The sequence below is a fragment of the Equus caballus genome, chromosome 18 (genome assembly GCF_041296265.1).
Source record: "Equus caballus isolate H_3958 breed thoroughbred chromosome 18, TB-T2T, whole genome shotgun sequence".
Taxonomy (NCBI): Eukaryota; Metazoa; Chordata; class Mammalia; order Perissodactyla; family Equidae; genus Equus; species Equus caballus.
Genome location: NC_091701.1, coordinates 43,799,865 through 43,815,120, shown reverse-complemented (window position 1 = coordinate 43,815,120; position 15,256 = coordinate 43,799,865). Strand labels below are relative to the sequence as shown.

At 37.9% G+C, this 15,256-nt stretch overlaps 1 protein-coding gene across 12 annotated transcripts in view; it reads left to right on the top strand.

Moving 5' to 3' along the window:
* The window catches only part of KCNH7 (potassium voltage-gated channel subfamily H member 7), a 471,784-nt gene that overhangs the window by 132,489 nt on the left and 324,039 nt on the right, over nt 1–15,256 (top strand). The gene's annotated exons all lie outside the window — the stretch shown is intronic.

Below are 15,256 nucleotides of genomic sequence, written 5' to 3'. Positions count from 1 at the left end.
CTTACAACTGCATTTGAAACTACAATTATCTCAAAATAAAAAAGTTTAATTAAAAATAAATATATGAGTAGAAATTTTAAAAATGAATCCTTAGAATTAATTTGGATTGAAAGTGTGTTAAATTTATAAATAAATTTGGAGTCCTCTGACATTTTTACAGTAGAAATCTTTTCATCTACAGGCGTGTTTCTCTCTCTGTCTCTGTGTGTGTGTGTGTTCCTTTAACAAATCTTAGTAATGTTTAAAACAAAATTAAAGTGATTTCATTATTCCTCAACTTGTTTCCTTTGGTTCTCTGCTTATTATCCTAAAAGTTTCAAAGTAGAATATTGACCTAGATAAAATAGGTCTAAAATAGCTGGATTTCCACATGTTCAACCCTTTTTTCTATGATATTATCTTGTGTCAAAAATGAATCTTCTCCTGAAAGTCCTGATTGGCCGTGGCCTTACGGGAACAAGGCTTTGGGAGCCCACGGCTGCAGGTAGGCACACAAAATAAACCGCAGCCAAAAATTAGTGGGCTATTGGAAATCTGATCAAATGATTGATATTTATTTTATTAAAAAGTGCATTTTTCCTCAAAAATAGAAAAGGCGCTGGATTGGACTTTAGATTTTTAAAAATCTTTTGTGTTCTGTAACTTTTTACAGATGACGTCTCCTCTGAGTCCACTTTTCTTGTCTGTAAAATGGAAGATAATTTCTTTGTGTTCTTTCATCTTTCAGTTTCCTAGATTGTTGGATGTTTTACATTTCTATGATCTTGTAATAAAACTCTAACCAGTGAATACAGTACATAACTATGTGTTACAATGAAGTATCAAATTATTCGAACTTCTCAATAAGGGAAGAAATCATTGGCTATTAAGCTTTTTCGAAAGCTCTTTGGCCTTTTAATATCCAGGCCCTTTTATGCTGTAATCTCTTATAGAAGAAGGGGTACAAGTTTGGGAAGAGACTAATATGATTCAAACTGTGGCTCCACCATTTACTGGTGTGATACCACTCTTTAAAGGTCACCAGACTTTTCTAAGCCTCAGGTTCTTCATCTAGGAATGGAGATTTGAGGGTGACAGATATATCTACATGTCTGACAAATGAGAGATCTTCATAAGTTTTTAATTACTATTTGATAACGATGATGTCTATTCTTTAAGGTAAACTTATTTTTGTCCCCAGAGGAAGATAAGTCTTATGCAGTCTCTTTGTAATCCTCAAATGGAGTATACGCCCTTGTTGCTTTCTGAAACACCTATGTGATCTCACAGGGAGTTATAAAACTGTTTCCAACTTTGCATTCAAACCAAGCTCACATTAGCACTTGATATGTATTATTTTCAGATAAAAGTAATCAGAGTTGTTTCAGATAACTTTTTATACCCTAGACCACTTAAAAAGCTATTATCAATCCTTTGGGGAGAGGCAGCGGTCAGGCTAAAAACGTAGACTGTAGAATTTGTTGAAAGCTATTTGTAGACTTTTTGATTTTTCATACAATGCAATTTGCAAAAAAGCATTTACCTAAAACGATATTTTAGATCACATTTTATAATATATTACTTTTGGACACAGAACATATAATAGACTTGTTTGTACAATTTAAATGTCTGCAATCTAAGCAGAATTTATTTGAAAGCCTAAAAGGCTGAAATAAGACCTGATTTCACAATACTGAAGATTAAGGCTCATTTCTGAGTCTCTTAACACATTCCCATTTACTCCTGAGGGGAATAATTGAATTAGTTCATTATCTCTTACACTAGAGTATGTATAGGTAAATAGGTCTATACAATATGGTTTAAAAAATATTTGTAAGTCCATTAAATGCAAACATACATCTTTATTCGAGAAATAATCTTAAATCTTGTAAATTGCCTCCGTATTTTCTTCTAAATAGTCAGCATGCTTCTCTCCTGCATCTTATTAATTTCCATGTTTCTTTGAATTTAGATTTCAATTAAAAAACCTAAGCTCTGATTCTAGCAATGCCTGTTACTAACCATATGGCTCTGGGAATTTCAGAAATTTAGGTTCTGAAAGAATTCTCAGAAATTCTTTTTAATTTCAGAATTTTAGAATTTTTCACAAATTCTATTCAGGACCTGGCTAAATTTTCTCCTTTGTAATACGGACAAAAATACCTACCTTCCTAGACCAGTTGTATATTGCCACAGTACTGTTGCTTAATAACAGCCACAAAATGTAAGTTGCATACAATTATAAACATTTATTCAGCTCACAAATAAACAAGGGTCGGCTGATCTCAGCAGAGCTTACTCATGTGTCTGAGCTCAGCTATGTGTTGGCAAGGAGATTATGCTGATCTTGTCTGGCCTTCCTCACATATCTATGGTTGCCTGGCTGTTGACTGATCTAGATGGCCTTGGGTGGGCTTATGGGATTCTCAGCTCTGCTGTATGTGTGTTTGTGTGTGTGCATGTATGTTTTAAGACTTTATGTTTTTAGAGCAGTCTTAGGTTCACAACAAAATTAAGAGGAAGGTACAGAGATTTTCCATACACTCCCTACCACCACACAGGCACAGCCTCCCCCTTATCAACATCACTCAACAGAACAGTATATTTTTTACCAAGCATGAACCTATATTGACATATCATAATCAGCCAAAGACCATAGTTTACCTAAGGGTTCACTCTTGGTGTTGTACATTCTATAAATTTGAACAAATGTTTAATAACATATATCCATCATTATAATGTTACACAGGGCATTTTCCTTTTTTTTTTTTTAAAGATTTTATTTTTTCCTTTTTCTCCCCAAAGCCCCCAGGTACATAGTTGTATATTCTTAGTTGTGGGTCCTTCCAGTTGTAGCATGTGGGACGCTGCCTCAGCATGGTTTGATGAGCAGTGCCATGTCCACGCCCAGGATTTGAACCAACGAAACTCTGGGCTGCCTGCAGCGGAGCACGCGAACTTAACCACTCGGCCATGGGGCCAGCCCCTACACAGGGCATTTTCACTGCCCAAAAAATCCTCTGTACTCTGCTTATTCATTGTTCTCTCCCACTCCCACCCACCGACAACCACTGATATTTTTGTTGTCTCCATAGTTTTGTTTTTTCCAGAATGTCATTAATGTCATTAGAGTACGTAGCATCTTAGATTGGCTTCTTTCACTTAGTAATATTCATTTAAGTTTCCTCCATGTCTTTTCATGGCTTGTTAGCTCATTTCTTTTTAACGATGAATAATATTCCATGATCTAGACATACTATGGGTTTTGTATCCATTCACCTACTGAAGGACAACTTGGTTGCTTCCAAGTTTTGACAATTATGAATAAAGCTGCTATAAACATCTGTGTATAGGTTTTTTGTGGAAATAAGTTCTCAACTCCTTTGAGTAAATACCAAGGAGTACAATTACCAGATCAGATGTAAGAGTATGTTTAGTTTTATAAGATACCACTAAACTGTCTTCCAAAGTGACTGGACCATTTTGCATTCCCATCAGCAATGAATGAGAGTTCTTCTTGTTCCATATTCTCACCAGCATTTGGTCTAGTCAGTATTTCAGATTTTGGCCACTCTAGTAGGTGAGTAGTATTATCTCGTTGTTTTAATTTGCATTTCCCTGATGACATATGATATTGAACATCTTTTCATATACTTATTTGCCTTCTGCATGTCCTCTTTGGTGAGGTCTGTTAAGGTCTTTGGCCTACATTTTAATCTAGTTTGTTTTCTTACTGCTGAGTTTTTGGAGTTCTTTGTGTATTTTGGTTAACAGTCCTTTATCAAATGTGTCTTTTGCAAATATTTTCTCACAGTCTGTGGCTTGTCTTTTCATTCTCTTGACATTGCTTTTCACAGAGCCGAAATTTTTCATTTTAATGAGGTCTAGTTTATCAATTATTTCTTTCACGGATAGTACTCGTATCTAAAAGTCATCTCTATACCCCAAATCCTCTAGGTTTTCTTGTATGTTATCTTATAGGAGTGCTGTAGTTTTGCATTTTACATTTAGGTCTGTGATCCATTTTGCGTTAATTTTTGTGAGGGGTCTGTGTCTAGATTCATTTTTGTTGTTGTTATTGTTTTTTTTTTAAATGCTTTTTTGGTGAGGAAGATTGGCCCTGAGCTAACATCTGTTGCCAATCTTCCTTGTTTTTTTTTTCCTCTCCAAAGCTTCAGTACATATTTGTATATCCTAGCTGTAGGTCATTCTAGCTCTTCTACGTGGGATCCTGCCACAGCATGGCCTGATGAGTGGTGCTAGGTCAGAGCCCAGGATCCAAACTGTCGAACCCTGGGCTGCTGAAACGCAGTGCACAAACTTAACCACTTAGCCTTGGGGCCGGCCCCTAGGTTCATTTTTTTTGGCATGTGAATGTCCAGTTTTTCCAACACAATTTGTTGAAAGGACTATCTTTGTTCCATTGTATTGTTGTGCTCTTTAGTCAAATTTCAGTTGACCATATTTACGTGGATCTATTTCTGGGCTTTTTATTTTGTTCCATTGACCTGTTTCTCTATTCTTTCATCCATACCACACTGGTTTGTTTCACTATGGCATTATAGTAAGTCTTTGAGTAGCATCAGTCCTTCAGCTTTGTTCTTCTCCTTCAATATTGTGTTGGCTATTCTGGGTCTTTTGCTTCTCCATATAAACTTTGGAATCAGTTTGTCGATGTCCACAAACTAACTTGCTGGGATTTTGATTGGGGTTACATGTAATCTATGGATCAATTTTGAAAGACACAGATATCTTGACAATATTAAGTCTTTCTATCCATATACATGGAATGTCTTTCCATTTGTTCATTCTTCTTTGACTTTGTTTATCAGCTCTATGTTTTTTATCCTTCAGCAGGTTACCTCCAGCACGTTCTCATGGTCATACTGAGGGATAAGCACTACGCGGAATCATTCAAGCATTTTTCAAATCTCCCTTTGTGTCACAATTGCTAAGATACCTTTGGCCAAAGCAAATCACATGGCTAAATTCAGAATGAGGAACAATGGAAAACACTCCAAACTCTTGTTGTAAGGAGCTGCAAAGTCATGACAATGGGCACGGATACAGGGAGAGCTGAAGAACCAAGTCCATCATGTGATCAGTCTACACACCAACTTATTACAAAGGGTTGTGAAAATGAAAAAATTGTACTTGAAAGCCCTTAGTAAATTATGATACATTTTGCACATTCTGTCACTACAGACATTTTCATTATTATCACGACATTTATAATAAGGCTGTCTTGACTGACAGAACTTTAGAACAGGGATCCATAACTTTGGCTCATGTGCCACATTTGTACGATAGCCTCTTTTTATACAGGTCATGAGTTAAGTTTACATTTTTAAATGGTTGGGAAAAAAATAAAACTTTAAGAATGGTATTTTGCATCATGTTAGGATGGTATGAAATTCAAATTTCAGTGTCTATGAAGAGAGTTTTATTGGAGCACAGCCATGCTCATTGGTCTGTAGCCACTCTTGCTCTACAACGGAAGAATTGAGTCGCGACGGAAACCATGGGTCCCACCACGGCTAAAATGTTTGCTATCTGGCTCTCTACAGGAAAAGTTTGCCAAGTCCTTGTGTTTTACATGTACAATACTTACATGGATCTCAGGTTTTAAACAGACATTTCTAAAGAAGTCCAGCATGGTTATGTGGGTCACTCCTCTAAGCTCCTTCAGTGAATATTTGGAAGGTTCAGGAGTGAAGTTATGTGACTTCTGACTAACAGTACTGGCAATGTACCTGCTTTGTCAGCTTAACTCCTACCTCATTCTCTTCTCTCACTGCTTTTTTGCTTCATTTAGTCTTTCAGCACCACACTAGCTGACTATCCTTCTGCAGTGTCCTTGCAGCTCAGGTTTGGACAATTAACTCATGTGAGTCTCAGTGGCCAGTTGTTCCCTGCAAAGTTCATCTCAAGGAGAAGTCCAGTTCTGGAAGCACCCCGCCAATACTCCCATCTGTCAGAGGCAGCAAGAACTATAAGCCCCTAGCTGGAGCCTGCTGGCTCTAACCTAACACTTTAGGCTCCAATTGGACAGAAACCCTCCGAAATAAGTACATAGTTAGTAAAAGGAACAACCTCGTCCAGAACTTAGATATTCTGACTCTAAACATTAGAATAGTGCTACATCACTCTGTAGGCATGGTTCACTAGATGTTTTGCTCACATTTACATTTTCCACTTCATCCTAATTTAAGAAATTAAATATGTAATGTTTTGTTCAATAATTACACATCAGAATTAAAACTCTGCGTGCAAGTTATATTTAGTCTTTCAATTTTTAACTACTTTCATTTATCTAAGTATTTGATTTTATGAATAGTCACTAAACTAGTATGAGTATTTTTATATAATTCTGCTTTTATCCTCACACTCAATTATAAAGTCCTTTCTAACTCACCTCCATTTCTTACTTTGGAATTGGCTTGCTCTCAATGCTAACATAAGGTTCCAAGTGTTCAGTGCATTTGGGCATCAAAATGCCATCAATTTTGCCCAGAGCTACCTGCCACAAGGTATGTCCTCTGCCTATCAGAGATTTTCCAGCTCATACAGCAGTTTTCTTAGCACTTTTTTGTCTCAGAATTTGCCTTCCCAGTCACTCTCACTCAACTGGTGAAACAAGGAATTTCCATCTCATTCCTTCTCTTGACAGCGAATGCCTTATCTATGACTACTTTCTCTAATCATAAGAAATTGTCATTCTAACATCCTGAATCAGTTATTTGAACTCTACACACATCTTTTCTTCCACGTATTGCAAAAGAGAGATATTACAGCCAGGTAGCTACATCTTGCAACAACAGCATTCAACCGGCATATCACTGGTGTCAAATATGAGTAGAGATTTTTCCCCTTTACTTTAAATAAAGTGGGAAATATCTTCCTTTTGCCTGGTAAAGTTCAGTGAACTGTTCTGATAAGTGAAGCTTAAAATATAAAAGCTGAAGTTAGCTTCTAATACTTTTTAAATGGTCATTTAAATCATATGTGTTGAAAACTAATAGCAACCAAGTTGGTAGAAGAGCAATATTAAGACATTCGTGTACTATAAAATATCAGTTTAGATGTTTTAAAATGTACGAATTAACCTATTTCAAGGACATTTTGAGAACGTTTCTTCATTTAATCCTTCACCTTTCTTTGTTTTAAAATCACTCTGGTAATTGTTTCAATTTTTTACATTTTAAACCATTCTGAGTGCAGTTAAATAATGTTATCTCAACCACTCATCTCTTATGCAGCAAAAAGACAAAGACGGCTCCTTGTTCGTGAACAGTGAGAGGAGGGAGTAAGTAGGGGGCGCTGCAGAGAAGGACTCTTCTGGAGCCCGTTGCCAGTGTGGAGAACTGCTCCACTGAGTGGGGTGGGGTGGGATTTGGAGACTGATAATGAAGTAAACTGGGAGGCAGTCTCACAAAGAACGCCATCGTGCGCACTTAGCACTGAGGAGGGAACAGTGTGCCGCACAGACGCATTTTTCTGTGATTCTCAGAATCTGCTTTTGTTTGGCTGGTGTTAAAATTGTTCACTTTGCTTTTTAATTCTAAAGATGTCAACAAGTCACAGCCTAAAAATATGATGGGAAAAGGCTTAATAGAGTGAAAAATTTAGCCAGTTAAGCTGCTGAGTAAAAATTCTTGTACCTGAGGGCAAAGCATCACTTGATCCAAGGAGTCAGGCCCTGTTGTGAAGCTCTTAGAGAAAAGGCACCATCCCAAATGCACAACAATGAAAAAGGGACAAAGACTGATGGGAAGAGGGGGGAGGAAACTGCTCCCTTTTGTCATCTCCTGGCTCTTGACCCTTTCGTATTTATTGCCTTTAGCATGTGCTTGTTTTGGACTCTTCCCTTTTCCCTTTCTTTTGGAAGGTAACGGCTATTGTAAACCTGCTTCTCTGCAGGAACAGAGGCTTCTGCTGTGTGCTCCTTCTTTTATGAGAACAAAAACACACTTACTGTGTGAAGCATTCAGAACTTACTCTGTCTGTCTGATTTCTAAGTTGACAGCATATTTTCACCTTTCCAAGTTTTGAGTTAGGGGAACTGCTGACGAGAAACATGACTTTTGGTCATTAGGAGAAGGTCCTGTGGGGTTGCATGGGCACACAATAGCTCCAAAGTCAAGTCATTCTTTCAATGAAAAGAAGAAGAAGGAAATTCCCTTTGAAATCTGTTACTGAAAATGCAAGATGTAGGTTGGGGCGGGGCAACGTTCTGTGACTTTTGCTGAGCAATACACGTTACAAAAGGCTTTTACATTTATAACCTGTTTCACAAAAGGCCAGAGGTTTCTCTCATTTATACTGTATCAAGGGGTTGATGCTCAGAGACTATTTTCATAGTCCCTTCCTGGTAAAGGCAGAGACTAATAGATTAATGGTGGCAATAGCAGCCTCAGTGAAGAGTTCTAGAAATACAGTGCCTTTCAAAATCTCTGCTGATATAGAAGGCCTAGAGATGACATCTGGATTATTGCTTTAGGAATATATTCAGCCCAGAGGCCATGCGCTCAATGAAATAGGGGCAAGAACATTGTGCAATCTACCTTTCCCCTTAGAAACTCCTGCCCCTTGCTTCTTGGTTTGCACATATCATTTCAAAGCCTTTCCTGTTATTTCTAGATAAGAATTTTTTCAGCCATGTGGAAATGTACTATAAAAAGTGTAATAGTTATTGTTAACATCTTATAGGTGAGTTTTTTTATGTAGTCGTTGAAGTGATGCTGAAGAGGATCATCGTTTGAATCCAAAGCAAAATTGCAAAATGGTGGTTGGCAAGCCATATCAAGATGACAGATGTGTTCAGTTTGATGCATAATATTTTAGAAGAATTTGAGCCAACTTTTAAAGTCCTTAAATTTCACATTAAAAAGTTGGGGTTTCGGGGCTGGCCCCGTGGCCGAGCGGTTAAGTTCGCGCGCTCCGCTGCAGGCGGCCCAGTGTTTCGTTGGTTCGAATCCTGGGCGCGGACATGACACTGCTCATCAAACCACGCTGAGGCAGCGTCCCACATGCCACAACTAGAAGGACCCACAACGAAGAGTATACAACTATGTACTGGGGGGCTTTGGGGAGAAAAAGGAAAAAATAAAATCTTTAAAAAAAAAAAAAAAAGAAAGTTGGGGTTTCTAGCTTCTCCTGAAAACTTGGAAGACCTGGTTATATTAGGCCTCTATTTTCAAATGGCAAAATTGGCTAGCGCTAAGTAACAGCAGCTACTAACGGGCAGCTCTGGGCAATGTTTGCCAGAATCCCTGACACCAGTCCACATCCTTATAGCGTGCGTGTGCTATGTACCTGCACTCCTCCCACTGCACTCATGAGGGTCCCCTGCCTTGAAGGCTTTGAGTGTGTGATCCTATTCCAACAAAACACTAAAACTGATGTGTGTCTTTTCCTAAATATTAGTGGATTATAGTGCTAACATGTTTGTACTTTCTGAGTGTGTCTATATAAGCACTGGTTTATGATGACACTTTGTGCAATTCTACTGCATGGCACACTCAGCCTCTCCATAGTACCAGTACCAAAGGACTGACAATAAGCATGAGTCATCAACAAATCAGGAAACAAAGACAGAAAGTTCTGAACTAATCCAGAATCTTGGTCAAAATATCTAGAAATAAATTAGTCTAATTATATCATACATGCATGTTTTGTATTTTACAGATTGACATTGTTTTTGTTTCAAATTACTATGGTGGTCTCCATAATCATTTTAGTGTGTTAGAGTCTATAAAGGATTTATTGGGTTAACTCTGAGCAACTAAATTTTCAAGCTCCTTTTGAGTCTTAGAGGTAATGTTGGATATCAGATTAATTTCGTGTGACTGTGAAGCAAAACTATTTAAATATCTAACCATCTCTGCTCCATGATTGGCAAATCCTTGGCTATCACTCTTGGAAACTGATGTTTTCCTACTCATTCTTTTCTCTTTTTTTCTTATTATCTTTCTTGTTTGATGATCATGCACGTGCAGAAGGGTAAATTCCCTCCAAAATCCATTCCCCAATGACCCAGTTTTATACCTTCAACTTCCACTGTTGAAAGACCAAGCTGTAAACCTTCATAATTTCAGTAGCAATGCACATTTCTGGGTGTCTGGTACGTATTGAGCAGTCTGTGAAAGTACAGATTTTAAGTTCAACAAACATTCAGAAGGGGAAGTTCTCTCTAAGGGTTGGGACAGACAGAGAAGTGCATAGGAAGGGCATCAGTAGAACATTAGCAGAAGGAATGATAACTAGCAAGCTAGGAAAAGGTATCCCAAACACAAACAATGAGAAAAACAAGGGCATAGAGATAAGGAGCTTGAGATGTTAGGAGAGGTATGAACAGATCTTTTGGCTGGAGTAAAGCTTTGCAAGAAAAGCTGGGGACAGAATGTGGTGGGCATTGCGTTCCAAGCTTAGGAGCTCAAAGTTTATTCCATATAGATAGGAAATAGACACAGAAGATCAGAGCAGGGGATGGTGGCATAGCTTTTAGACAGCTAATCGGGCAACGGAGTTTATTCATTCAATAAATACTTATTAAGTACATATTATATGGCACACACACTGTTGTAGGTGCTAAAAGTATAAGCATGAACAAAGAAATTAAATTGTAGATCAATCACAGAAGAAACAAGCAAAACCTAGGAAGACTGGTTAGGATGTTATTATGGATACAAAGCTACTACATGTATCTACACTTCAAACACACACACACACACACACTCACCCCATCCATGCTCTCTTGTCTTCAGCCATTCTGAAGTGTTCTGACATCCCCACTTCACCTTCTACATGAGCAGTTGAGAACCTCTGCTTTAGTGAACCGTTGTTACAGATGGTTACCCATGTGATCTCTCAGTCATATTAGGGAATGAAGAAAATACTAATAACTACTGGATTGAGAGGTTTGGTTTTCAAGGTTTTGCTCAGAAAATCACCTACAAGGAACTAGCTCCTGGGTCCAGAGATTCTTGACACTTCACCATCATATATTATTCCCTCTTTTTTTTTTTTTTTTTGAGGAATATTAGCCCTGAGCTAACATCCATGCCCATCTTCCTCTATTTTATGTGGGACGCCTGCCAGAGCACGGCTTGACAAGCGCTTCTAGGTCCGCACCCAGGATCCGAACCAGCAAACCCCAGGCCACCAAAGCAGAATATGCAAACTTAACTGCTGTGCCACCGGGCCAGCCCTCCCTCCTTTTTTTAAAGCCAACACTTATATAGTACTTACTTAAAGCCAGACACTGTTTTGGATACTTGACCTTAAACTTATCTGTTCTTAATCATTCTTCATGTGTTTTCCCCCAGAATTAGAATGAATTTTTTTTAATCATCACAATAAACCTATGAGATAGGTACTAATATCATCCCAGTTTTATAGATAATAAAATTGAGGCATATTTAGAATCTCGTGGATTATTAGGGCTACGCCAATGACAAACTTCAGCATATTACTGCCCCACCGCTATCACTGTCTAACCTTGATTCTTTCATCTGTAGGCGTCTTTAAATAGTAGCGACAACAACATAAGATCATTTTTTGAGTGCCTACCGTGTGCTTCCATACTATGTATTGAAACTAATATTAGGTAATTCTAAAGATATACTCACTTTTTCTACTTCATAGCTGTCCCATCCGGCATTCTGTCACTTGGATCTTTCCTGTCCCTAGGCCTGGATGACACCCACGATATTCTTTCTCTGGTCTTTCTCCAGGATGACAGGGAGGGTATATGAGGTGGCTGATTGACTTATCTATAGGTACATATGATATACTTGCAAATTCTCACTACCATAAAAGCCGTACTACTTACCCTCGTGGTTCTCTTTTGCACCCTGTCGAATAGCTATTCCAATCTTTTATCCTCGCAGAAGCCCCCAATTTCTGCCCCTACTCCTTTCATTCTTAGTAAATGGCCTTGGGGAAAATGAGCTTCCGTAGCTTCCCTCTCCTAACACTTACTGGTTCCTCTTGATTCTCACCTATGTCTCTCTCCTCCTTCGATCTTATTAAAGGATGAAGTGTTCCTCCAGAGAGGAAGCCAATTGCTCTACTCATGCCTCTGAACCTGTGTCCTTTGATTCTTTCATTGATCATCAGTGGTCTCATTTTTCTTAATTCTTTCTTCTTTCTCTAGTCCCTACCCCATATTCCTTGATATACAAATATGTTTAAACTTATCTTAGTTTTAGTAAACCAGGACTTTCTCTGGACCCTGACAATAGTCCACCTTCTATCTGAAATCTTTAATTATTGTTTCCTAAGGACTCCACCTTAAGCTAGTCAACGCTTCATTTATTTATTCAACAAATACCTACTAGAGTCTAAGAATCTACTCCAAGCTCTAATAAATTAACAGTTAACAAAATAAAAGTCCTTGTCCCTGTGACTCTTAGATGGTACAAAGGAGAAAAACATGTCTTATATAAGAAAACATTATACTATGTTTGAAAATTAATAAGAGCTGAGAAGAAAAATAAGGTAGACAAGGGCAATGGGAAGAAGGTAGGGTGGTTGTAATTTTCAAGAGGGCGATGAGGGAAGATGTCACTGAGAAACAACATTTGAGAAAGTTTAAATGAAAGGGATATCTGGACAAAGAAGAAAGGCAGTGCAAAGGTCTCAAGACTGAAGAGCACCTGGTTCTTCAAGAAACCACAAGGAGGTTAGTCTGGCCAAAGCAGAGTGAGTGAGGAGGGGAGGAGTAGGAGATGATGTCCGGTGAGTTAGATGATGTCACTATCACAACATCTTCTTTACAGCAAGGTTTAATCTTGTTCATCGTTGTATCCTTCACAGACCTTACTTTTGCTCTTTTGCTACAGTAGATGTGCTTGATCAATCTTTCTTAAGTGAAATAAATTATGACTTTAAAAATGAAGCATTTAGGGGCTGGCCTGGTGGTGCAGCAGTTAAGTTCGCAGCGGCCCCAGGTTCGCAGGTTCGGATCCCAGGTGCGGGCATGGCACTGCTTGGCAAGCCATGCTGTGGTAGGCGTCCCACATATAAAGTAGAGGAAGATGGGCATGCATGTTAGCTCAGGGCCAGGCTTCCTCAGCAAAAAGAGGAGGACTGGCAGTAGTTAGCTCAGGGCTAATCTTCCTCAACAAAAAAAACTGAAGCATTTCTTTTCAAACATATTTAAAATTGTTTAAATTAAATTTTTTCAGGTAACGGGTGCTAGTTACATAGTTTGTGATAAAGACTATCTAATTCATATCTTCCCGTTTTAAGCAGAATGATATCTAAATCCGGCCATTATTGACTAATGGGGAAGTCTTCTCCTTAAAGGTTAATGATCCTAGTGGTTTTTACCTGTTTTGAATTTATGAATTCTGTGCTTTCTCTTTTAAATCTAAAGGAATATCAAATGAGTTCTCAAATGTAACCTCAAATTTATATCCAACATTAACAAAAAACCTAAGCAAAAATGAAATTAGTTCGATGTTTTTATAGTTACATTGATCTGGATCCTCTTCCTTTTCAAATGCAAGGAGAAGAAATGACGTTCTCTAAAGATGAAACCTCTTAGGGGAAAAAATATGGACTGTCAAAAGATGTGTTAATAAGTTGTGTCCTTGGGCTTAAGTGAATGCATATTCTAGTGTGCTGTGAGGGAACACCATGAAACTGGAGATGTTCCATGGCTTTCAGAAATAGAAAGCTTTCCCACTCCGACTGTGCTCATTAAAGATCTCAGTAACACACATTGTAAAAACTAAAATGTTGGTTTAAATGACCAGACCAACCTCTAACTGTGGTTATTACCTTTTTAAGTAGGACAAGCAATTTTAAGCAGTTTTTATTTCCTATGTGGACAAGCATTATTCCAAGCCTCTTCCCTCCTACAGGCAGCTGCATTTCAGAGGTGGCCGACATGACTTCCCTGAGCATGGAGGCAATTAGAGGCAAATAGTTTATCAAGAGCTCTGAAAGCTTTTGAAATAAAGATATATTGCAGAGATACCGGATAGTATATTTTTTGGAGGAGCTTGTACACCTTTGAGTATGTAAAATGGTAGGGTCATTAAGGGTAAATACTTTGTAGTAAGGCATATCTCGGCTCCCAATTGGGCTCAGCCTTATGTTTACTGTGACCTTGTCAGGTTACCCGGCATCTCTGACCTTCAATCTTCCCTTCTTTAAAATGGAGATAAGAGTGTCTACCACAGAGTTTTTATGAGGATTGAATAATGCATATGAAGTACATAGCAGACATTCAGTATATGAAAACTCCCATCATCATCATTGACAACGATATCATCATCCTTCAATTATCATCACGATCACCCACAAAATTACTAAAACCATTTTTAACGAGATTATAGTTTTTCCCCGTTTTTCATTTTTGGAAAAGTTCTTTGTTTCTTAGTGTTTCTGTAGGTTAAAAGGTGAAATTTAAATATTTCCAAGGATTACTAGTTGGCTAAGACATCCCAACTGCAACAAAGCACCATGGTCTCTAGCAAAGCTCCGGAAGCCCTCCTGTCTTTGGGTAATGAAGCACAAAAGATTTTACATTTAGCAGAGCACTCTTCTGTGACTCAAAAGTATACCTCTGTGGGCATGCACAGCAGAAGCTCAGCTGAAATATCAGGAACTTTGAAATGGGAAGTCTGACTTTTAAATCAAGTACATTTGTGTAGAGTGTGTTTTCTTTCCAATGTTCTAATTTTATTGCATCATGAATGCTCCAGCTGGAAGCACTGGTTGACAGTTGGTTTAGAATGTTTTAACTTAATTTTTAATGCATTTTTAGGAGTTTTCCAATTTGGTCCCCAAAATTCATTGATAAGAACCACAATTTACTGATTTCATTATTAATACCAATTTTTTTTCTGGATGCTCTCAGCAAATTTTTAGATGGGCAAAGGTTAATTTAAAATCTATAATTATTTAAATTGGGTTTTGCGAGCTATTCATAATATGACATAGTCCATTTTATCAGCCCAAGGATAACAATGGTATCATTAATTGGACAAATCCCTGAATACTAGTTTAGCACATTTTCACAATTTACACTACAACAAATTTACACTAGATTAGACACAAAAGAGTCATGTCCAGACATAATTTCCTTTTGATGCATGAGGCAAGCAACTTAAATCCACCTTATTGTTTCAGTGCTCTGAAAAGGCAAATGTTATGTTATAATCTTCCCATAAGTGAGGAGGATAGCTCAAGATTTGTAAATCTTATCTGTTTGAAAAGGATCCTAGTGATAATAAAATTGCCACTACACACTTTAGTTCCTCAA